Source organism: Globicephala melas, chromosome 8, assembly GCF_963455315.2.
Source record: "Globicephala melas chromosome 8, mGloMel1.2, whole genome shotgun sequence".
NCBI lineage: Eukaryota > Metazoa > Chordata > Mammalia > Artiodactyla > Delphinidae > Globicephala > Globicephala melas.
Window position 1 is genome coordinate 8,771,712 of NC_083321.1, and position 25,255 is coordinate 8,796,966.

The 25,255-nt window shown below is 46.8% G+C and overlaps 1 pseudogene; it reads left to right on the forward strand.

Annotated features, from left to right (window-relative positions):
* Window positions 1–419: 419 nt before the first annotated feature.
* LOC115840702 (solute carrier family 22 member 6-like) lies at window positions 420–22,452 on the forward strand (annotated as a pseudogene).
* The last annotated feature ends 2,803 nt before the right edge of the window (window positions 22,453–25,255 follow it).

Consider the following 25,255-nt stretch of genomic DNA (forward strand, 5'->3'; position numbering starts at 1 on the left):
GACGCAAGAGTATACACTGTATGATATTCATTTGAAACTCTAGAAAAGACAAATCTATTGCCTAGGACTAGGTAGAGCTATCTGGAGTATGGTACCAGGAAATTTGGAGGTGATAAAAATGTTCTATATAGTGGTTACATGGGTGTATAAATTTGTCAAAACTTGTCGAAATGAGCCCCCAAATTGAAGCATTTTATTGTATATACTAAATCTCAATAAAGATTTTTTTTCCCAGTTTTGAGGATGGTTAAGCAGCTAATGGGATAGACGATGGTGGACATTTCCTTGGTTTTAGCTGTTACAATTGAGGGAAAGAGAAAAATTGGGAGTGGATTGTATTATAATGAGAAAAGAGGCCCTGTGGGTATTTACCTCTGAGGAGGGTTCACTTTTTTTTTTTTTTTTTTTTTTTTGGCCGCATGTCATGCTTGTTGGACCTTAGTTCCCCACACCAGGGATTGAACCTGGCCCCCGACAGTGAAAGTGCCGAGTCCTAACCACTGGACCACCAGAGAATTCCCAGGCTTCACTCTTTGAGGGGAGGTTAAGCTGTGGCTTAGCTGAAGGCCCAGGTTCTGGGATTAACACAGAGGCAGTGCTCACAGGTTGGGGCGTGCTGACAACCGCAGCACAATGGCATTTCTGTGTGAGCTCTTCAGAGCTTTCACCCAACTCCATGTGGCCCAAGTGGCCTTGAGAAAAGGGAATTCACCTGCGGCTTTGCGCTCAAACCAGCCTGGGCCTCCCTCTGCTCTCTCCTATCTCCTCCAAGAAGGAGGTCGCTTGCTCTGGCCTGGGGTGGGGAGAGTCAAACCACCAAACTCTGGGGCATCACACATATCCCTCCTTCACAAGAAGGTGGTTTCTTCCACCCCACCCAACTTTACCTGCCCTTTAGATCCCCTTGAACAAATCACTGACCCGATGAGTCTTAATACTTGAACGTCTTACTTTCAAGTCACAGTTTAACTTGGTGCCTCAAAAGAAGTTATAAACACGAGTCTTTAGCTCAGGTGACTTAGGGCCACAGCAGACCCAGGAACTGATGAGCTGAGGAGGCAAAGGGCAGTCTGTCTCCTCCCCCTGCACCGAAAGACAGGAAACAGGCTGTGGGAGGGAGAGGCCTCAGCTCCAGTGCCCCTGCGAGATCCTGCCCCACGGCTTTCAATGACTTCCTGCTGCAGGTTGGGGGACATCGGCCGCTTCCAGCAGATCCAGACCACTCTTGATTGTGCCCCTGCTCCTAACGGTTTTGCACAACACCCTGCAGAACTTCACCACTGCCATCCCCACCCACCACTGCCGCTCACCTGCCGACACCAACCTCAGCAAGGACGGGGAGCTGGACGCCTGGCTGCCCCGGGACGGGCAGGGGCGGTCCAAGATCTGCCTCCGCTTCACCTCCCCCTCAGCAGGGACCATCCTTTCCCAACGGCACAGAGACCAACGGCACGGGGGCCACAGAGCCCTGCACCCACGGCTGGATCTATGACAATAGCACCTTCCCTTCCACCATCGTGACTGACGTGAGGAGACCTGGACCTCCTCCTTCCAACCCCTGTGTCCCCATCTTACCATCCCCCCCCCACACACACACACACAGACTGTGTGAACCTGACCTGAGTTTGTCTGAAGACCCTGGAGCTATGAAGAGCTCTGCCTAAATGCAGGTAAGAGAACAGGGGTTGGAGTTGAGGTCTTCCTGGTAGAGGAGGTTATGGAACTCCTTGCAGAAAGCTACTCCCTGCCCCTCCACCTCCACCAGAGAGAGAGATACTATTACTGGAGTTTGATATTCTACTTTGGTTTCCCTGAGAGGTTGCAATTCCACAGGGTAGGGAGGTGGGGCGGTGGTTCAGAGGAAGCTAGAAAGGAGGCATGCAGATAGTGGAGGGCAAGGAGGGTGTTCCTGAGCAGGGGATTCTGGGCTCAGAGTCCTAGAGACAAAAACAATTTCCTGACTTCATCTAGAAATAGCTCTCGGCAGCTGGGGCCAGGAGATGGAGAGCAGCCAAGGAACTAAGACGGGAAAGAGAACAGGGTTATGGGAGGGTCCTTTCATCTCTAGTGATTTAACACCCCTCCCCCGAAACACACACACAGTCGACTGTAGCGTCTCCCTGGCCTGCTAAGTGGTTCATCCGGCTGAATTCTGCACTTCGTAGCTGTCACATGGATCGTGCTCTTAACATCTGTGCTTGTCAATGATCTTTTGGTTGCAAGGAAGAGAAGCTCTCTCAAGTCAGCTCACGAGAAAAGGGATTTCAGGGAACGCAAGGGCAGGAAACAAAGTGTGTCCAGGCCTCATGGAAACCGGAACCAGGGATTGGAGCACCAGAGACATCCCTATACACTTACTCTGTAAGTCTCTCCTCACCCCATTTCGTCTGTGTGCCCATTTGCAAGACAACCACTGGTCCCAGCTCTGATCCATTACCCCTCAGATTTAGGGCCTACCACCAACCAGAACATGTCTGTGAATCTTAATTCAGAAAAGGCTTCAACTGGCCCAGCTCAACACACTGGGGAGCAGCCCATCCCCAGCCCAGCAGCTGGCTCAGGTGTCCACACTTCATCTAATCACCATGCCAACGGACAATACAGTGGGATTACGTGGTCCCTTGTCCTTTAGTCAGGGCTCTGCAGAAAAGATGCCTTGAGAAGAGGCTGTGGTCGAGCAGAGCCCCCAAACTCGCCTGACGCAGCATCTGTCTGAAAGTGATAAAAGTTAAGCCACACTTCCCACTAGACAGACCCAAGCTGCAGAAGCAGAAGGTGACGAAGGATGGCTAGTCCTCCCTCTGGGCGTGCAGGCATCATAGGCCATCCCATCCCTGCAGAGTTGGGGAAGAACCTTCTTCATTACTCTCCAGCCTCAACCCAAATCCTGCGACATTCCCCTCCACCCACCTTAACGTGTATGTTATCAAGGCTTCCAATTCTGCTTTTCCATTTCCCTTCTTAGAACTCTACACTCTGCTTTCCACGTCTGACAATACTCCGGGAACTATCAACCTGGCTGCTGTTCTTCTGTTCAAAACAGCAGGCAGTTTGATCCAAAGCTCAAATTTCTTGCCCTCTGGAACAAAGAATCCGGGTAAGTGTGCACCTTAACTTTCCTTCTAGATGGAGGCTTGGTAGTAACCTCATCATGTTTGGTTTCAATGACTGACAAAGCCAGATGCACACAGTTTTCCTGAGTTGTGGGGAGATGCCAAGGATAACCCAATCCTCTTCCAACAGGCACTGTGAATGGGGCCATTCTCCACCACCACACATGGACACAGGGCACTAAAAGGTCTATTTCATAAACACAACCGGGATACTTCTTCCTTGGGCCAATAATGCCAAAGGCTGCACCAGAGACCATTTCATTAGGATAATAGGCAGCTTACATGCATAACCTAATGTGAAGCTGGGCCTTCTGAGTTGTGAAGCAAATGAAACGGCTCGCAAGTTATCAGGGGTCGCATAAGCAAGAAGCTTAGTCGCAGTGAAGATACTCCTCCCAGACCACAGGGCTGTATCTGGTAGGCACAATGGCACAGGTCACCTGAGAAACATAAGTCTCAGCCTGCCTCTTGGAAAGAACTCCCAAATGGCCCAGTATCTCAAAGGGATACTTCTGCACTCTAAATGCAAAGCAAAAAATAAATACATATAATAAGAAAAAGGTGCTGTCTCTGGGTTCCGATAAAAACTCTGTCTGAGCTCTTCTTCTTTTCTTCTGAATTAAGGTATCCTAAGTAGTAACCAGCAGCTTCTATCTGAACTATACTAGTCAAGACTCTTGTTTGCAAGTGGCTGCAATTCAACTCAAGCTAATCTGAGCATGAAGAGCGTGTATAAAGGCTCCCATAACCAAACCACGAGATGAGCAGAGGCAGGGTTTGCTCTAGGAGCTGTGGGAATCAGGGCCATGCGAGCAGGACCCTTGCTGGCTCTCATCTTTACTTTCCTTTGCATGTTGGGCATGTGACTCTGCCACGGATGCTTCACAATGTGGCCATTGACCATTCTGGGCTCACTCCTAATAACTGTCTCTCCGCTTCAACTTTGAAAAATTCTAGGAAAGACTTATTTGCTGGCCTGGCTCAGGTGCCCACCCCTGGGTCCAATGACTGTAGGGCAGGGAGGGCGTGAGTTGTTATGAATGACCGGCCTGAGTCTCCCGTTCACTTCTGTTTTGCAGATGAACAACAGTTACCATTTCACTGCTCTAATTCCTGGTGCCACTGTCATTCAGTTCCTCTTCTTCTTTCCCCCGAGGCCAGTCTCACAGCATCTGTCATTTATCACAGCCTTTATCAAGTTAGCAGTGCAGAGCTTTCCTAGGCAGCAGTTCTCTGAGTCTCCCTCAAATCCACCACTGCCTATTCCTAGACTTTGGTTCCTGTTACTGAGAAAGTAATTCTATATACATGAGGCCCAGGAGCACACAACTATATGGTCCTCAAGTCTCAGGTGCACGTGAAGAGAATATATATAGTAAAAGCCAGTGCTAAACCTAAGGTGATGTAAGCCCCACCCAATTGTTGCTTTTACGGATGACAAGCACCTTAGGGCAGAACAGAGCAGCAGAAAAATTCTTTCTGAGTACATATTGTATACTCATTTATCAATTCCTATTCTGGACGACACCCAGATTTCATCACCAGACTGCATACAGATTTTGTTCTCTTTGCACGCCTTGGTTCTTTTTTTTTTTTTTTTAACAAATCCTTATTTTTCCATTTTCTCTAAAATCGATACACTTATTTTTTTAAATTTTATTGATGTATAGTTGATATACAATGTTGTGTTAACCTCTGCTGTACGGCAGAGTGATTCAGTTACACATGTGTATATTCCTTTTCATATTCCTTTCCATGATGGTTTTTCACAGGTTATTGAATATCGTTCCCTGTGCTACACAGTAGGACCCTGTTGTTCATCTGTCCTCTATACAATAGTTTGCATCTGCCAATCCCACACTCCCAGTCCGTCCCTCCTCCAGCGCTCCTCTGGCCTCTTACCTCTTTCCTATACCTCTTGCTCCTCATATTTCCATTCCTCAGTTCTGGTCTATCATATCCCTAACTCCACACTACGGTGTGTCCCACATGCATCTCCGCGGTAGTATTTCATTCACAAGTTTCCATTAAAGTACTGTTAAAAATGAATTCCCAGGGCTTCCCTGGGGACGCAGTGGTTGAGAGTCCACCTGCCGATGCAGGGGAGGCGGGTTCATGCCCCGGTCCGGGAAGATCCCACATGCCGCGGAGTGGCTGGGCCCGTGAGCCATGGCCGCTGAGCCTGTGCTCCGCAACGGGAGAGGCCACAGCAGTGAGAGGCCTGCGTACCGCATTAAAAAAAAAAAAAAAGAATTCTCAGTCTGACACAGCCCCAAAATCTTTTTTAAATAAAAATTATATCGGATAACACAGAGAACTACAGAATAGCAGTTATTTGAATAAAACAGCACTAAAGTCCATTGCTCTTCAGAGAAAGTGTTCAAATGCCAACCACCCAAACTTTACATCATATGGTGTGTGCACAGGGTATTAAAAGTCTCACTGTAATAATTAAATTCACAAATAAGGATTTCTCTCCAATCAAATCAAGATTATCAAGTAATTACACTTGAAGGATGAATTCATTTGGATATGTATTAACACATCTTAGGGAGCATTCCCTAAACGTCCTGGTCATCCCTGCCCCCTTTCCTTTTTCTTCTGTTAACAAAAGAAATGAGTTTTAAAATCCACTCAAAAGTATACAAAAATTCGCTTTTATGTAAAGGAAATACCACACCTATTTGTCATTTTGATTTAAGTCACATCCTTTAAGTCACATCCGTCAGTGTGACTTTTGATTTTAGTATGATTTTCCTGCAGGCTGTGGAGCTGTTTTACTCCACCTAGAAAGGAAGTACTTTTAAAAGGAGAATTTTTTTTCTTATATTCATTAAAAAGAGCAACAAAATTTAAACTATTAGTTGAGGTATCCAATTGCCATTTATTCAGGATTGCAAATAACTACACCCCTCTCAAATTTGCTTATGGAAAGTTAACGGAAGAATGCAAAGGTATTTCACAGAACCCAAGGTCAAGAACTTGAGCCCAGCTTTATGAAAGACTGGGATCAGGTGGTTGAGGAAAACCAGGAGAGCTGAACGCTCTATCTTCACCTCTCAGGGCACTAAGATCTCACCTCCACTTCCCTCTGACTAAATTACTGCATTCTTTTCCCCTATGCCCCTCCTTCCCTCCCCTTCCCCCCTCCCTCCTTCTCCCCCTCCCTCATCTTTTTCTCCCTCTCCCTCTCCCTCTCCCTTTCCCACTCTCTGTCTCACGATTTCTCAGCTCCCCTTCATCATTCCAAACTTGGTCCTCCCACCCCAACTTTGGGTGTCCTTAACCAAGCTTGCTTCTCTGAGTCGCTTTTCCAAATTTGTAAGAAAACGAACCTGGGGACCTCCCTGGTGGTCCTGTGGCTAAGGCGCAGTGCTCCCAATGCTGGGGGCCCCGGGTTCAATCCCTGGTCAGGGAACTAGATCCCACATGCCTCAACTAAGAGCTGGCACAGCTAAATAAATAAATATTTAAAAAAAAAAAAAAAAGACTAATTAGCTCTGTCCAGCTCCAGGGTCAGTTTTCCTCAGCTGCACCCGGGGAGGGACAGGTGAAAGAGCCCTGAAAGAGGGTGAGGGGTTAGTGTTCAGAAAAGGGCGAGTAGTCTGAGCTGTGATCCCAAAAGATACCTCTTACATGTTTTGAAATAACTTGAATCATTCTCACTAGGAGAAGATGATGAGAAAGAGTGTGTGACTTAGGGATGCAAGCCCTCCTTATGTGCCTGTCCTAATCCAAGACCCTCAGCCCACCAGGAGAGAGGGAATGGGCTGCTGTGGGGCTGGCCCATCTCTCCTTGACCCCAGTTCTTCCTTCCTCACAGTGGGACCTCTTGCGCACACACAAGACCTTGCCACAGCTGAGTCAGTCCATCATCATGGCAGGAGTACTGGTCGGAAACTTGACGTTGGGGATCATGGCAGACAGGTCAGTGGTGAACAAAGCTGGCTCAAGGAGCAAAGGCATAAGCCCTCTAGGCTGGACACAGAGGGGAGACTGGCATCCCTGAGAACCCAGAGAGGGACACAGGACTGATCCACCCAAGCCTGACCACGTCTGGAAATTCTGTAGGAATCCCACAACCGTCCATCAGCACTTTCCATGTCTTGCCTCATTTCAATTCCTCCTCACAATACCCTTGTGAAGCCAGCATGAATGGTACTATTAACTGCATTTTACCAATGAGGACGCTTAGGTTCAGGGATGTTGGATAACTTGCCCAAACTGCCTAGAAGGAACCCAAGAAAATGATGTTGTTAATTCTGAGGAGTGGAATTGAAAAGAAGAGAACTTTTCACTTTTCATTACTATATTATTTGAACTTTAATGATAATTCATTACCTTTATAATTGTATAACGTAAATAGTTAATGTTTACTTTTTTAAAAAGTACAGTCACACAGCTAATAAGTGGCCAAAGCAGGACAAGAATCCGGATTTTCCAACATCCTGAAGAAGTCACCTCCCACCACTCTGCCTTATATGTGACATGTGAGTGTCACAGAAACAAAGACCTAGGAACCAATAACAGCTAGAGACAAGCTCAGATCAGCCACAACTGTGTGCCCATGAGGAGTTATACAAACTCTCTTAGACTTGGTTTTTCCATCTATAAAATAGGGGTTATGGTGAGGGTTAAATTAGTAGCTGCAACTCAGTGTTAATACCCTAACCTTGACTATCTTCCAAGACCATAAAAAGATCATGGGATGAATACTAGGAGGCAATTTTCTAAAGAATAATATCTAAAAATATTATAAATGTCACAGCAGACATTTCAGCAGACACAATCGGCTTTATTATTCATAAAATACAAGCCACAATCATATGCATTTTGCAAAATGATAAGCCTTGCATAGGTTTCCCAGAAATAAAAATCACATAAACCAAGCTCATAGATATAGAGAACAGATAGGTAGTTGCTAGAGGCAGGGAGTCAGGGGTGGGCAAAATGAATGAAAGGGGTCAAAAAGTCCAAATTCCAGTTATAAGCGAAATAAGTCGTGGGAATATAATGTACAGCATGGTGACTCTTACTGTATTGCGTATTTGAAAGTCGCTGAGAGAGTAGATCTTAAGTGTTCTCACCACACACACACACAAATTGTTGTAACTACATGGGGTGGTGTATTTTAAGTAGACTTATTGTGGTGATCATTTCACAATGTATACAAATATAGAATCATTATGTTATAGACCTAAAACTATTATACTGTGGTATGTTGATTATACCTCAATGTTTTTAAAAAACTCACAAAAGGCTGTCTCCTAACCGGAGTCACCATCGACCAACATTCAAACAATCAACCACACCCCAGAGCAGTAGTTCCCAAACCTTGGGAGCTTGTTAAAAATCAGGTTTCTAGGGCTTCCCTGGTGGCGCAGTGGTTGAGAGTCCGCCTGCCGATGCAGAGGACACGGGTTCATGCCCCGGTCCGGGAAGATCCCACATGCTGCGGAGCGGCTGGGCCCGTGAGCCATGGCCGCTGAGCCTGCGCGTCCGGAGCCTGTGCTCCGCATCGGGAGAGGCCACGGCAGTGAAAGGCCCGCGTACCGCTAAAAAAAAAAAAAAAAAAATCAGGTTTCTAGGGCTTCCCTGGTGGCGCAGTGGTTGAGAGTCCGCCTGCCGATGCAGGGGATACGGGTTCGTGTCGCGGTCCGGGACGATCCCACATGCCGCGGAGCAGCTGGGCCCGTGAGCCATGGCCGCTGAGTCTGCGCGTCCGGAGCCTGTGCTCCGCGACGGGAGAGGCCACAACAGTGAGAGGCCCGCGTACCGCAAAAAAAAAAAAAAAAAAAAAAATCAGGTTTCTAGCTTACCTTCCAGATATCCAACAGGCCTTAAGTGGGGCTCTGGTATGTGGATTGTTTTCAACACACCCTCTATGATACTGATGAAGGCGCGTGGCTCTCTCCACAGAGGTATGCTGGGATGCGTCAGGACCCTGGACAGCAGCAACCCAAGGATCCTCCCAACACCAGGTCCCCTAGATGCCAGCCCTCACCCAATTATTCCCTATCTCCCATCTCAGCATCTACCTGATGGGCACAGGTGGGCAGCCTTACAAGCAGCTGTTAGATTGCCCAGGGCACCAAGGATGAGACAGCCAGGGACATGGGGCAGGGGAGCAAGCAATGTGCTCTCCAGACCCAGGTTTCCCCTCCTTTCACAGGCTGGGCTGTCAGAAGGTGCTGATCTGGAGCTACCTGCAGTTAGTCTCAGGCACCTGTGCTGCCTTCGCACTCAACTTCCCAACCTACTGCGCGTTCCATTTCCTCTCAGGCATGGCTGTCGGGCGCCAGCAGCACTTCCATGACTTTGAGTGGGAGGGAACCCGGGAGGGCCAGGCTCGTGGGGACTCCTCAATCACAGGGATCCAGTGAACCAGCAGACCTGACAAAGTCAAACCTCAGTTCCTTCCCTGAGTACAAAGTGGAGTCTACCTGTTCCAGCCGATCCTGACCTATCTGGGCCTCTCCTGGAGTAGGCAGTGCCCCGGGCAGAAAAAAAAGATAAGATCATGACCTCTTTGGTAGCTCTGATTACTGGGGGCTGGAATTCATCCTAGATATTTAGGGATCATTGTAAGGATAAACTAAATAAAGGCTCAGAGATTGGAGTGGGGTTGCTTAGAGAAGCCAGTCACACAGGGAGTCTTGAATTCAACATTTCTTTATTCAATACAATTTTGAAAGGCATTTAATTTGTGTAACATCCTGCACTGGGAATACACAAGTGAACAAGAGGACACTACCCATGACCTCAAAGAGTTAATAGTTGACTGGAGAGAGTGCCAAGCAGTTACAAATTGGTTTACTAAAGGCTAGGATGAGGGCCATCCTGGGTGATGTGGGAGTTCAGAAGTGGAGTGTTCAATCAGGACTTGGGGAGCCAGGAACTCTCCCCAGAAGAGGTGACAGCTAAGCTCAGAACTGAACGAAAAGTGAGACAGAAAGAAAGGAGTAAGGTTCTGGGGCAGAGTTCTAGACAAAAAGAATAGGGATTTCCCTGGCATTCCAGTGGTTAGGAGTCCAAGCTTCCATTGGAGGGGGCCTGGGTTTGATCCCTGGTCAGGGAACTAAGATCCCACAAGCCAAGCAGAGTGGCCAAATAAATTAATTATTTTTAAAAAGAATATACAAGGCCCAGAGGCCAGAGAGTGACCCATTGGAAGAAACGACAGTGGTGCAGAATGGCCTGAGGGTAAGGCTCATTCATCTCTATTTCCCAGGTCAAGCAAAGGGCATGGCACAGAGTCGTCACCTCTAAATAACTGCTGAATTAAAATGAGTTGAAGGAGGTGCAGAGGGAGTGGCTGGAGGCCATTCAAAAGAGGTTTGGGAGAAGTGAGGAAACATGAATGTTGGGGTTGGGGACACTGAATAGGAGAATGCCTGGGAATTCAGAGTCTTCTAGCCCATTCCTTTCTCCACACACACGGAACCTAACCAGAGATCAAACCACCCTTGCTTTACCCTGTGAGGGACCTAGGGGTGCAGAGTAGGACTGCGCTCAAGAGAAGAGCCCTTCTACTCCAATGTGAGGAGCGTCCTCCTTCTGGAAGCGACAACCACCCCCAAATACACACGTACTCACACAGCCCTGACTTCAACCTAAGCTCTGCTCTTCTCCCCAGATCTGGAGTGGCTGCCCACCCATGCCCGGCCAGGTCTGGGCCTCTTATTTGGATTTCTCCTCACTGTAGGCCAGCTCTTCCTGGCTGGCATGGCTTATGCTGTGCCCCACTGGTGCCACCTGCAGCTGTTGGTCTCTCTGCCCCTCTTTGTTATCCTCAACTACTCCAGGTGCGTGGGACCTCAGGGTAGGGTAGAGGGTTCAAAATAAGTCACAGATGGGCATAGCATCTCCTAGAACACCTAGAACACCCACTACCTTCCCCCACTAGGAGTAACCCAAACTTTCCTGCCTGGCACCCTTATCTTATACTGTTTCTGGACTATTCAGTTCCATGGACTTGTCTGTCTATTCTGGTGCCAATAATATTGTTTAATTCTTAATTAATTTCAGTGTAGCTCATATAAGATTGTCTTCTATGGACAGCTTCTCACTGTGCCCTTTACCAACCTTGAGACAGGACACTGTACTTCGGCACATCTCTAAGGAGAAAAATGCCCTAAAAAGTGTCACTAAACATTGTTGATTTTATGAAGACTCCTTGGGGGATGGAAGAGATGCTCATATCACATACCACACAGCCAAAACACTTAATAGGCATTTCTGTTGTCCCTCAAATCCATTCTTGGGGGCTTCCCTGGTGGCGCAGTGGTTGAGAGTCGGCCTGCCGATGCAGAGGACCTGGGTTCGTGCCCCGGTCCGGGAGGATCCCACATGCCGCGGAGCAGCTGGGCCCATGAGCCATGGCCGCTGAGCCTGTGCGTCCGGAGCCTGTGCTCCGCAACGGGAGAGGCCGCAACAGTGAGAGGCCCGTGTACCGCCAAAAAAAAAAAAAAAATCCATTCTTGGCTAACAGTCACTTCTTCTCCTCTTTCTCTCTCCTGATACTTCCTCCACATAACTGCTAAAATCTCCTCCTAGGAATTCATCTCTGGCTGTATATCTGCATACATCACTCAGCAAAGCAAAACTCTTGGCATTAATGAATGCTTCTTTCTTATAATTCATCAGTTGTTACTTAAGCCTCCCCATGAGGAGGGGTCTCTCCAAAACACCCTCTCCCAGTGCAAACAACTAATCAAAGTATGCGCCTATCAAAAGCAGGTCCCTTAGGGCAGGGAATTGGAAGGAGGGGAAGAGGACCTATGGCGAGGTAAAAACATTGTTTTCTCCTAGGGGTGCTGGGGAGGGGTCCTGGAATGGAACAATGAGGTCCTAGAGCCGAAAGGTTTCCAGCCAGAAAGGACACAAAGGTCAATCAATTATTTTTTAGGGCAACAAAGGAGAACAAAAACATACAGAAATTAGAACAAATTAAAGACAAAAAGTAAGATGGTATCAATAACTCAAAATATATGTCACAACAATAGATATAAATAGATTAAACCTACCAGTTAAGAGGCAGAGATTGTCCAAGTTGATTTTATTTAAGTCTAGTTCATGAAGTTTACAAGAGACCCATTTAAAATGTTAGACCATGAAAATCTTAAATGTGGAGAAATAGAAAAGGTTATACTAGACAAATGTTAACCAGAAGAAAGTTAGGTAGATATAGAAGCCGAAATAGACTTTAAGACCAAAAAAAGTACAATGGTTAAGAATATGGCTCAGAATTCCCCAGCAGTCCAGTGGTTAGGACTCGGCGCTTTCACTGCTGGGGCCCAGGTTCAATCCCTGGTTGGGGAACTAAGAGCCCACAAGCCGCAGGGCATGGTCAAAAAAAAAAAAGAATATGGCTCTGGTATAAAAGGTAACTAGTCCAAATGCTCAGTCATCTTATCTATAAAACACAATAATAATAGTACCAGAAACAGATTAAATAGAAAACAAATGTATAAAAAAGAGGGTCAACAAAACAAAAAGTCAATCTTTGAAAATATCAGTGAAATGGACAAATGCCTAGTAATAATAATAAAAAAAATAGAAAACTGGACACGAATAAATATTAGGAATTTAAAAAAACTGAACTATAGATCTAGAGAAATTAAGATGCAAAAATTTAATTAAGTAATTAAAGATGCAAAAAACTATAAACCAGTCTATACTGATAAATTTTTTTTTTTTTTGGCTGCATCGGGGTCCTCGTTGTGGCTCAGGCTTCTCTCTAGTTGTGGCATGTGGGTTTTCTCTCTCTGGTTGGGCCACACAGGCTCCAGAGCATGTGGCCTCTGCAGTTTGCAGCATGCAGGCTCCCTCACTGAGGCGCGTTAGCTCAGTAGTTGAGGTTGTGGGCTTAGTTGCCCCATGGCATGTGGGATTCTAGTTCCCCAACCAAGGATGGAACCCGCGTTCCTTGCATTGGAAAGCAGATTCTTTACCACTGGACCACCAGGGAAGTCCTGATAAATTTTAAATTTAAATGAAATTGACAAATTCCTTAAAAAAATATATAGGAAAACTGATTCTAGAATAAATAAAAATTCTGGGGGCTTCCCTGGTGGCACAGTGGTTGAGAGTCCACCTGCTGATGCAGGGGACACAGGTTCGTGCCCCGGTCCGGGAAGATCCCACATGCCACGGAGCGGCTGGGCCCGTGAGCCATGGCCACTGAGCCTGCGCGTCCGGAGCCTGTGCTCCGCGACGGGAGAGGCCACAACAGTGAGAGGCCCGCGTACCGCAAAAAGAAAAAAAAAAGAAAAAGAAAAAATAATTCTGAAGAGTAAACTTTAAAATCTTGCCTCGAAGAAAACACCAGACCCAGATATTAATACAGGTGCGTTCCACCACACTTTTAAGGAACAAATCTTCCAATGTTATACAAACGCTGCCCCAAAAAAGAGAAAAAGGGAAATTATGCCAAATACATTCTGTGAGGTCAGGTGATCCTGAAACCAAAAGAGGATAGTTGCGAAATAAAATTACAGGCCAGTATTACTCATAAACAGATACAAAAATCTTAAACAAAATATTAGAAAAATGAATCCAGTGATGTATAAAAAATGATAATACATTATGACCAAGGAGAGCTGACTCAGGAAAGCAAGGGTAGTTTTACTTTAGAAAATATATTAATATCACAAAAATTAAAATATATTAATATAGATCTATTAATCTATATTAATAGATTATCATCCCAATAAAAACAAAAAATATTTAATAAAAATTAGCATCCATTAAAAATAGTCTTAGTAAAACAACAATAGAAGGAAATTTAAGTTGATATGGAACATCTACCAAAAATCCACAGCAAATATTACTTCTTGATGGTGAAACATTAGAAGCACTGTCTCTTTTTTTGTATTTTTTAAAATTTATTTTATTTATTTTTGGCTGCGTTGGGTCTTCGTTGCTGCGCGGGCTTTCTCTAGTTGCGGAGAGCGGGGATTATTCTTCGTTGCGGTGCATGGGCTTCTCATTGCAGTGGCTTCTCTTGTTGCAGAGCACAGGCTCTAGGGTGCGTGGGCTTCAGTAGTTGTGGCACACGGGCTCAGTAGTTGTGGTTCGCAGGCTCAGTAGTTGTGGTGCACGAGCTTAGTTGCTCCGCGGCATGTGGGATCTTCCAGGGCCAAGGCTCGAACCCGTGTCCCCTGCATTGGCAGGCGGATTCTTAACCACTGCACCACCAAGGAAGCCCTAGAAACATTCTCTTTAAACTTGGGAATAAGACCAATGTGCCTGCTGTCTCCTCCTCTATTCAACATTATCCTGGAGAGTGTGGTCAATGCCTAGGATAAGAATAACAAATAACAGAAATAGGACTGGAAAGGAAAAATCAAAACTACCACTATTTAGAGAGGATATAACTGTATGTATATAAAATAGATAACTAATAAGAACCTACTGTATAGCACAGGGAACCCTACTCAATACTCTGTAATGACCTATGTGGGAAAAGAATCCAAAAAAGAGTGGATCTATATATAGGTATAACTTTACTGATTCGCTTTGCTGTACAGCAGAAACTAACACAACATTGTAAATCAACTGCACTCCAATAAAAATTAATTTTAAAAATCTATATAAAAATCTAAAATTACTAGAAATAGTAAAGTTTGGCAAGGTGGCTAGATAGGTTAATAAACAAAAGATCAACTGCATTCTCTACTCTTCTAAAAATTAGACTTTTTTCAAGAAAAATTTTTAAATTATATTAAAAGGTATTAAAGAAAATGTAAATAAATGTATTATGTGCATGGAGAGGAAATCTCATAATATGTCAACTCATAATTGACATAAGATGATATTAAAATGTTAGTGATTCCAAGATTGATTTATAAATTCAATGCAATTTTGATCAAAATCCCAATAGATAGGACTTCCCTGGTGGCGCAGTGGTTGAGAGTCCGCCTGCCGATGCAGGGGACACGGGTTTGTGCCCCGGTCCGGGAAGATCCCACATGCCGCGGAGCAGCTGGGCCCGTGAGCCATGGCCGCTGAGCCTGTGCGTCCGGAGCCTGTGGTCCGCAACGGGAGAGGCCACAACAGTGAGAGGCCAGCGTACCGAAAAAAAAAATCCCGATAGATATTTTCAAGAAACTAGCAAGCAAATTCTAAAATGTATATAAAAGTGCTGTGGACCAAGTATAACCAAGGTACTTTTTTAAAAAGGACAGAGGGGAAGGACTTGCCCTACCAGAAATCAAGGCATATTATAAACTCTTATTATAAAATTGTAGTAATTAAGATAGTGGATGCTGGAGCAGGAAAGAACAAATTGTCCAGTGGAAAAGAATAGTAAGCTCCAAAACAGACCCACATGTAGGAAATCTTGCAGAGGAAGCACTGCAGATGATAGGATAAAACGTGGCCTATTTAACAAATAGTACCAGGACATCTACTAACCCATCTGGGAAATAAATAAAATGCAATCATATTTCAACCTTAAAGAAAAGTTAATTTCTGCTGAAGAGGGGAGGATTTCTGAAGACATAAAGAAAAAAAGGCTAACCAAAAAAGGCACATTGATAAAGTTTTCTACGTTGGATTTTTTTTTAATCCTGGTCATTTGTTTCACTATAAACAAGGTGAAAAGAGAAAAAGAAGGCATTTACAGGGATTTGTATGCAGCATTTATAAAGAACTTCTGGAAATCTATTAGAAAAAAAGGACTTCTATTTCCATTAAAATAAAAAAATAACATTGACAATAACCCCCAAAAAGTATAAAGTATTTTTAAATATCCTTAAAGTATTTTTAAACGTCCACCAAAGAGCTGGAATAAGAGTCAGGGAAAACTAGGCCAACCATCTAAGGGAAATTGGGAGCCCAGAGAGTTAAGCAGAGCACCTGAACAAACACTATACATAATGAAGAAAGTCATGTGCATTCGCTTTGATCTTAGAATCAACTGTTTAACACAGTACTGGGGGTCCTGGACAGCACAGCTCTCCTGGGAAGGAAATAAGCAATTTAAAAGACAAGCGTTTAAAACATCATTATTTAGAGAGTATATGATCATTGACCTAGATAAACCAATAAAATCAATAAGCAATTAAAACTAATAAAAGAGTTCAGCAGGATGCTGGATACAAAATCAAATTACCAAAATGTCAATAGCGATAACCTAGAAGCAATAATCTAGAGAAATAATCCAGAAAATGACATAGAAAATCTTTGAAAATGAAGACACCATTCAGAATAACACCAAAAGCTAGATATTATCAGGAAATTAACAGAGGACAGCCAAGACTTCCATGGAGAAAATTTCTGAAACATTTTTAAGATCACAAAGATTATTTTAGTAAGTGGAGAGACATTCCACACTCTTGTTTAGAATGACATAATAAAGATGTCCATCCTCTCGAAGTTAACTCTTAGAAATTTATAGAAATTCAACAGAATCTAATCAGAATTTCAATTAGATCATTTTTTAGGAACTCCAAAAACTTACTCTAAAATTTATATGGAAGAAAAAAGACCACAATTGCTAGTCAATTCTGAAACAGAAAAGCAAAGAAGAGAGTCTCACTCTACCATCTATTAAGACATACAACAAAGCCATGGCTTTCTTGGTGCAAGAAGAGACAAGCAGAATTGAAGAGAGGGCTTGGAGATAGATAGAGATGGAGATGCAGACGCAGATGGAGATGGAGATGGAGGGGAGCAGGGAGTGGGAAAGGAGGGGAAAGAAAGGGAGAGGGAGGAAGAGGAAGAGAGAAACATGGTAGCTATATCAATTTCATTATATCAAAAAGGACTTCTGCTTAGTGAAGGACACAATGGACAAATTTAAAAGACAGAGTGGAATTCCCTGGCGGTCCAGTGGTTAGGACTCGGCGCTTTCACTGCCAGGTTCCAGGTTCAATCCCTGGTCAGGAAACAGAGTGCTGAGTGAAATGAGAAATAGAATGATCTATTACCTCTACCATTTAGGTAAGTTAAAATATTTGCACACAAAACAATACACATTTTACAAGAACATATACAAATAAAAAATGCAGGGACTACCGTGGTGGAGCAATGATTAAGAATCCGCCTGCCAGTGCAGGGGACATGGGTTTGAGCCCTGGTCCGGGAAGATCCCACATGCCTTGGAGCAACTAAGCCCGTGCACCACAACTACTGAACCCATGTGCCACAACTACTGAAGCCCACGTGCTTAGAGCCCGTACTCCGCAACAAGAGAAGCCACCGCAATGAGAAGCCCGTGCACCACAACCAAGAGTAGACCCCCGCTTGCCACAACTAGAGAAAGCCCACATGCAGCAGCAAAGACCCAATACAACTAAATAAATAAATAAATAAATAAATAAATAAACCTTAAAAAAATGCACATCAAACACAATAGAATGGTTGACTTTGGCAAGGAGGGGATTAGGAGTGGGTAATGATAATAAAAGGAGTAAACAATTAAGGGGGGGGAATAAGGGAGCCTTTCAAGGACAAATGATAATAGAGGGTAAGGTCATGAACTGAGGGTTATGAGTAACTCAACCCTCTGCCTCTGAGATCCAAAAAAAAAGTAGAAAAAGAGAGTGACTGGGTAGCTTTAGATAAGATGATCAGGGTAGGTCTCCTTGGTAAAGATCAAAGGCAAACACTAAGGAATAAATGAGGAAACAAAGGGATAGGGCACAAGATAAGAACTTCGTAGGCAAGGAGCAATCATGTAGGGATTTAGAAGGAGGTCAGATTTTATTCTAGCATGATGAGATATCACAGGATGTTTTTAAGCAGAGGGTGAAAATATCTGAGTTACAGTTTTAAAGATCACTTTGGCTTCCTCATGGAGAATAGGCTGGGGATAGAAGGACCAAGAGTGAAAATGGGAAAACCAGTCAGGAGGCTACTGCAATAGTACTGTCAAGAGGTGAAAATGGGGACTTCCCTGGCAGTCCAACGGTTAAGACTTTGCCTTCCAATGCAGGGAGTGCGGGTTCAATCCCTAATCGGGGAGCTAAGATCCCACATGCCTCGTGGCCAAGAACAAAACAAAACATAAACCAGAAACAATATTGTAACAAATTCAATAAAAGACTTTTAAAAGGGTCCACATCTGGGCGTCCCTGGTGGCACAGTGGTTAAGAATCCGCCTGCCAACGCAGGGGACACGGGTTCGAGCCCTGGTCTGGGAAGATCGTACGTGTCGCGGATCAACTAAGCCCATGCGCTACAACTACTGAGCCTGGGCTCTGGAGCCCACGAGCCACGACTACTGAAGCCCGCGCGCCTAGGGCCCATGCTCTAGGGAGAAGCCACCGCAACAAGAAGCCCGCGCACTGCAACGAAGAATAGCCCCCGCTCACCGCAACTAGAGAAAGCCCACGCCCAGCAACAAAGACCCAACGCAGCCAAAAATAAATAAAAATAAAATAAATAAATTTTTTTAAAAAATGGTCCACATCCAAAAAAAATCTTTAAAACAATAAATAGAGGTGAAAATGGCTTCGCATGAACTGGAGGGCAGTGGTTGTAGAGATGGAGAAGAGGAACTGATTCTGAATGTGTTCTGGAAGAAGAGCCAACCAAATTCATATTTTGGATGTGGGGAAATAAGGAAACAGGAGGTATCGGGGATAATTACAGATACGTGAGCTTGAGCAGCTGAGTGGTTAGAAGTGCCCTGTGCCAGGATGGGGAAATCTGAGCAAGGATTTGGAGGCAGAAACGCAAAGTTCTTGGCCATCTACAGTTTGAGGGGCCCTTTGGACATCCAAATTAAGGTGTTAAGTAGGAAGCTAGATATAGCATCTGGAGCTTGGGGGAGAGGTTGGTTGGGGACATGTTCAGTTATACAGCAGGTTCAAACTGGAACTGGAACCCAGGCTTCCTGGTTCCAAAACCATTTGCTTCCAACTTTCCTCTTAGCCAAGGTAAGTGCAAGCATTTGGCTGTGTACGGAATGTGAAAAAAGAAAACACCATTGGCAGGCAGAGTTAGGGCACCCACAAGCCTCACCGGCCTCACCAAGGTGCTCTTCCTCTCCACAGGCAGAGAGGTCCGAGTGTGACAACCACCTTGGCCAACATAGGCAGCGTTCTGAGCCCACTGGTGGGCATGACCTCTGAGCTCTACCCTTCCCTGCCTCTCTTCATCTACGGAGCAGTCCTTGTGGCTGCCTGCCCCATCCCTGTTCTCCTGCCAGAGACTCTGGGGCTGCCACTGCCCAACACACTGCAGGACGTGGAGAGAAGGTACGCTGCCCGCTCCCCTCCCCTCCCTACACTCAGAGCTATAAGGCCCTCACAAATCCTTGATCCAGCCCCATTAAACAAAAAAAGGCCAGACCCAGGGGAGAACAGGGACTTACCTGGGGTCATTCAGCTGGACTCTGGTGAAGCCACAGCCAGAATCCAGGCTTCCTGCTTCCTTTGGCTCCTGGTCCTGTTCTCACAGATAGGCTGAGTCCCCTAGAATCCTTTCTGGGACTCTTGGAAATAGTGGGAGATTTGGGCATAAAATGGGACAGCTGAGCACAAACATCTAAAAAGCATCCCCCATCTCTACTCCCACACCCTGCTTCTCCTTCCCCCGTAGGTGGAAAGAGAAATCGGGGCACATGCAGCAGAGCAGCAGATGGTCCCACTCCAGTCCTCCTGAGAAGTGAGAAGGGGCAGAGAGTGGCCAGAGCCCCTGCATCTCCTGTACGTCCAGACCAAGTGGAGGAATGGAGAAATGGCAGGCAGGGGAAGACGGGAGGGACCTCTACTAGACCTGTGGTTCCAGGGAATACTTCCCCTGGGCCCCCCACTCCTAGCCAGATCCACCCTACCATTTCATTAAAAGTAGCTATGCACAACTTCTCCCACTGTTTCCACAGAGGCCGCTCCACTTCAGCTAACTCTCTGACCAAAAACTCATGCAGCGATCGTCTATGTAGAAAATCCAATGGAATCTACACAAATGCTACCACAATGAAAACAAATTTAGCAAGGTTGTGGGCTGTCAGATCAATATTTTTAAAGAATTGCATTTCTAGGACTTCCCTGGTGGTGCAATGGTTAAGAATCCGCCTGCCAATGCAGGGGACATGGGTTCAAGCCTTGGCCCTGGAAGATCCCACATGCCGTGGAGCACCTAAGCGCGTGCACCACAACTACTGAGCCTGCGCTCTAGAGCCCACGAGCCACAACTTCTGAGCTCACGTGCCACAACTACTGAAGCCCGTGCACCTAGAGCCTGTGCTCCGCAACAAGAGAAGCCACTGCAATGAGAAGTCCACGCACCACGACGAAGAGTAGCCCCCGCTCACCGCAACTAGAGAAAAGCCTGCGCGCAGCAAGGACCCAACACAGCCAAACATAAATAAATAAAATAAATAAATTTATTTAAAAAAAAAACAGTGAGAGAGAAACCACCGCAATGAGAAGCCCACGCACCGAAACAGAGTAGCCCCCGCTCGCCGCAACTAGAGAAAAGCCTGCACGCAGCAGCGAAGATCCAACACGGCCAAACATAAATAAATAAATACATTTTTTTAAAAAAAGAATTGTATTTCTATATACTAGCAATAAACAACCGGAATTTGAAATTTTAAAAAGAATACCGTTTACAGTAGCATCAAAAATGTGAAATCTATGGGGCTTCCCTGGTGGCGCAGTGGTTGAGAGTCTGCCTGCCGATGCAGGGGACACGGGTTCGTGCCCCGGTCCGGGAAGATCCCACATGCCGCGGAGCAGCTGGGCCCGTGAGCCATGGCCGCTGAGCCTGCGCGTCCGGAGCCTGTGCTCCGCAACGGGAGAGGCCGCAACCATGAGAGGCTCGCGCACCGCAAAAAAAAAAAAAAAAAAAAAAGTGAAATCTATGAAGACAGTAAAAACATCAGTGGTTGCTCAAGACTCAGAGGGAGGGAAGAAGGATGAATAGGAGGGACACGGGGGATTTTTAGGGCAGGAAAACTATCCTATATGACACTATAATGTCATTGTATGTGCCAAAATGCTTGATAAGCTACAAGGTAAGTAGTAGTATTATCCTTAGGCTGAGGAAGGTTGTGAGACAGAGCTAAGAAACAACGGAGTCCCCACTTGGACTCAGTTGACTTGACAGCAGAAATCATGTGTGCACACACACACACACACCGCGCTCCCGCGCTTCTCGCCAGTTCCCTCTGCTCCCTTCACGGCTTTCTTTTAGTTACACTGAAAACCTTTATGCCTCTTGCTCCCCCCACCTCCCTATTCAGTCTTTCCTGGAAGCAGAGAAGGGACTACAATGAACGCAGCCAATCAGGAGGCTGTGAAACTCTTCCCCCTCCCTGAGGCAGATGCTAACATCTGGAAACAAAGGAGAAAAGAAGAAAGGGAAGAAGAATGCTGAAGCAGGCTAGTCTCAGCCCTCCAGGCCGGATCCTGGCTGCTGGAGCAGTGTGCCTCTTACACCTGGGCTCTTGTGCAGGAAGTTCAGCCTCCCAACTCATCCAAGCTTTCCTGCTGGACTCCAGGTGCTTCTCCTCCTCTTCTCCGCCTCCAGTGAGCCTCGGGTTGGCACTGATGAGGCCCAAGAAGGCAAAACACAGCAAGAGGAGTCACTGAGGTCTGGTCTCATCCCTCCATCCCTCAGGCCCTTCTTCCTCCTCAGCCTCTGCCTGCCTCTCCCGGGATGGCAGGAACCGGTACTGATGGCACTGGGAAGACCACGTGAAAGAGGGATGGAGGATGGCATGATCTGCAGTCCAGAAGAGAACCCAGGATTCCTGGTCCTTGTACCCGTCCTGGGCTGGGGGTGGAGGCGATGAGGGGCTCTGGCAGCGGCTGCAGAGAGGCAGGAGCGGGTGGACGCGAGCTGTGGCTGCCCAGCCCGGAAAGCCAACAGTTCATCCATGCTCAGCTGCCTACCCAAGGCCTGCTCTGGCTCCTTCCTGAGCTAATGGGACTCTACACTGGCCCAGGAAGCCTGCCTCCTGCCGCATCCACAGACAGGCACCTACTGCCCCAGCCCCAGGGAGGGGCGGAGGAGGGCCCGTGCGACCTGTACCTGGCTCTGAAGCTGCTGGCGCAAATGTGCAACCGCGCATCGAAACCGCAGGTACCCGCCGGAATCCCACTCGTCCTGGTCTCTGATTCTACGAACGCTTAGCCTTGGCCCTGCCCCGACCCCGGCTTCTGGCCCCCCCCTCATCCTACCAACCCAGCCTTCAGAGCCTCAGCTGTGTCTCCGGCCCGGGCCCCGCCTCTCGGCCTTGGCGCTGCCCCTGAGACCTGGCCCCAGGTTCGAGCTCGAGCTCGAGGCCTCATCACCTGGTCCCACCTCTCAGCTCCTTCACCTGCTGCACTCCTCCCTTCCTGGCCGGATGACTGGTTCGGGACCGTCCTCACCTGAGTGAGCCAGGTGAGTGCCCCTTCCCCCTCGCAGCCCCGCCCCTGTGCCATGCCCCACCCCTCTCTGGCCTTTACCTGCCTCCCAACCCAACCTGCACCACCACCAACGCAGGGTTTCTCTCCATTATCTCACTAATCCTCCGGGGTTCCTGCGGGACAAGACCTGCTACCCGCATTTTACAAACCAGGAAAGTCCTGTCCAGTCCCTGGGCCGGGTCTCTGCACCTCTTTTTCTCCCTGGGCCTTCCCAGTGGTATCCATGTCCAGTTCATCCTCCCAGAAGGATTTTGAGTCCAGGGCTGGGACTAGGATGAAAGGCACTTGGAGTCACCTCTCCTGCCTCACCCTGCCCCTGTCTTCCCTTCAAAGTTTGACATTTTGGGACTTCCCCGGTGGCACAGTGGTTAAGAATCTGCCTGCCAATGCAGGGGACGTGGGTTCGAGCCCTGGTCCGGGAAGATCCCACACGCCGTGGAGCAACTAAGCCCCTGCACCACAACTACTGAGCCTGCACTCTAGAGCCCGTGAGTCACAACTACTGAGACTGCGTGCCACAACTACTGAAGCCCACGCACCTAGCGCCCGGGCTCTGCAACAAGAGAAGCCACCGTAATGAGAAGCCCGCCCACCGCAACAAAGAGTAGCCCCCGCTTGCCGCAACTAGAGAAAGCCTGTGCGCAGCAACAAAGACCCGATGCAGCCAAAACTAAATAAATAAATTCTTTTTCAAGTTTGACATTTTGTTCATCGTAGATTTTTTTTGCATTAATTTTGATTCTTTTAAATATTACGTTAAAATATTACATATTTTGATGACTGAGTTTTTTGGCACCCCTGAGATTTTGCACCTGAGGGGAGTCCAGCCCTGCCCTGCACACACCACCTTCCTTGGCTGCCCACTGCTCAGGAGGCATTCAGGGACATTCATGATCTGGCCCCTGCCAAGGTCTCTGGGTTCCTCTCTGTGCCCACTGCCCCAAGCCCTAGCCCTTTGTATGATCTCATTATCATCTTTATCTTGCAGAAACTTGATGGTTTCTTTACTATTAACGGGCAAAGGTAACAGTAGTGCAAAGTCATCTAGTAAGGAAAGTGCTTGGCATGTTCTGGGAATAACAAGGCCCACGTGGTTGGAGCAGAGTAGCAAGGAAGCAGTGGAAGGAAATTAGATCAAGGAGGGAGAAGAAGCTGATCACACAGGGGCCTTGCAAGTACTTATAAGGCCTGGAGCTTTACTCTGAAAAAGATAAGTTGATAGAGCATCTCAAAGGGTGGAGGGATATGATTTGACTTATATGTCAAAGGGAACCTTCTGAATGCTACGTTGAGGACAGACTGCACAATGAGTCAGGATAGAAGCAGGAAGACCAGTGTGGAGGCAGTTATCCAGGTGAGAGATGACCCTGGCCGAGACCACAGTGGCCGCACCCTGGATATATTTAAGGAAGAGACAACAGGATTTTCTAATGAATTAGATTCAGGATGTGAGAGAAAGAGTAAAGTCAAGAATGACTGCAAGGTTTGAGGCCTGAGCTACTGGAAGGAGACGGTTGCCATCTACTGAGATAAGCAAGGCTGAAGATAGAGCAGTTTTGGGTTAGGGATGAGTCATGTCTGAGATGATTCTAGATATCCAAGTGGAGCTGGCAGGCAGCAATAATGACAGCGATAACAATAATCATAGCTCCAGCCGTAGTACTAATCGGAGGCAGGCACTCTTCCAATGCTTTACATGTCTTAACTCATTTAATCCTCATAACAACCCTGTGATGTTGAGCTATTATTATCCCCATTTTACAGATGAGGAAATATTGGATATACGAGTCTGGTGTTCAGAGGAGAGGCTGGGCTGGAGACATGAATGTGTAAGCCATCAATGTGTGGGTGGCATAAGTCACCTGTGAAGTGGGTGTGAAGGTCCAAGGACTGAGCCCAGATACTCCAAAGTTTAGGCAGTGGGAGGATGAGGAAAATCAGCAAAGGAGTTTGAGGAACAACAGCCAGGGACGTAGCAGGAGAAAAAATGGGGGGGTGTCCTTAGAGGCGCTGTACAGAAAATATTTCTAGAAGGAAGAAGTGATGAAGAAAGAGAAAGCACTTTGGAAAACGCAAATTGAGATCTCAATACAAGGAGACAATTTGGGGTTAGTCACTAGCCACTGAGTGGTTACATAGCCCACCACAGGTCACAGGGCGTCAGCTCCCACATCTGGAAAACGGATCTTTACACCTGTGACTGGCCCTTATGCCCAGTCCCATCCCAGGGCCACCTGCTGAGTTAGGCTTACCACCCTCATCCCTCTGCACTGACCTTCCCACCATCTCCCCACCCCTTGCCACTTGCCTCACTAGAATGTTCTAGACCATAATCTATATTTTTGCCTCCAAGGTGTTCCCTCATCTTGAACCAGGCTTATGATGGGGCGAGGAGGGTAATTACTTTAAATACCTGTAGGGTTCACCTCCCATCCTACCTCTCCTCTGGGCCCTGGCTCTCCTTTGACCCTGGCTCGGGCCCAAAGACTCAAGAGATGCAGCTAGGGAGAGAGAAGGTGCTGCCTCAACTTCAACTGCTTAGAACCCAACATCTCAGACGTGGCTTCAGAGGGGAAGGCTGGGAGCCATGGGTGGGAAGTGGGACGAGGGGCGGGAGCTGAGGTTCAAGGTGCAGGGGTCTGGGGCTGGGAACCAGGAGACTTGGGGCCAGAGGCCTCATAGGGGGCTGGGGAATAAGGTCTCTTGACTGAGGAGTAGAGGCTGGAGGCTGGGTGTGGGAAACTTGAGGCTGGGGCATGGGATTGGGAACCA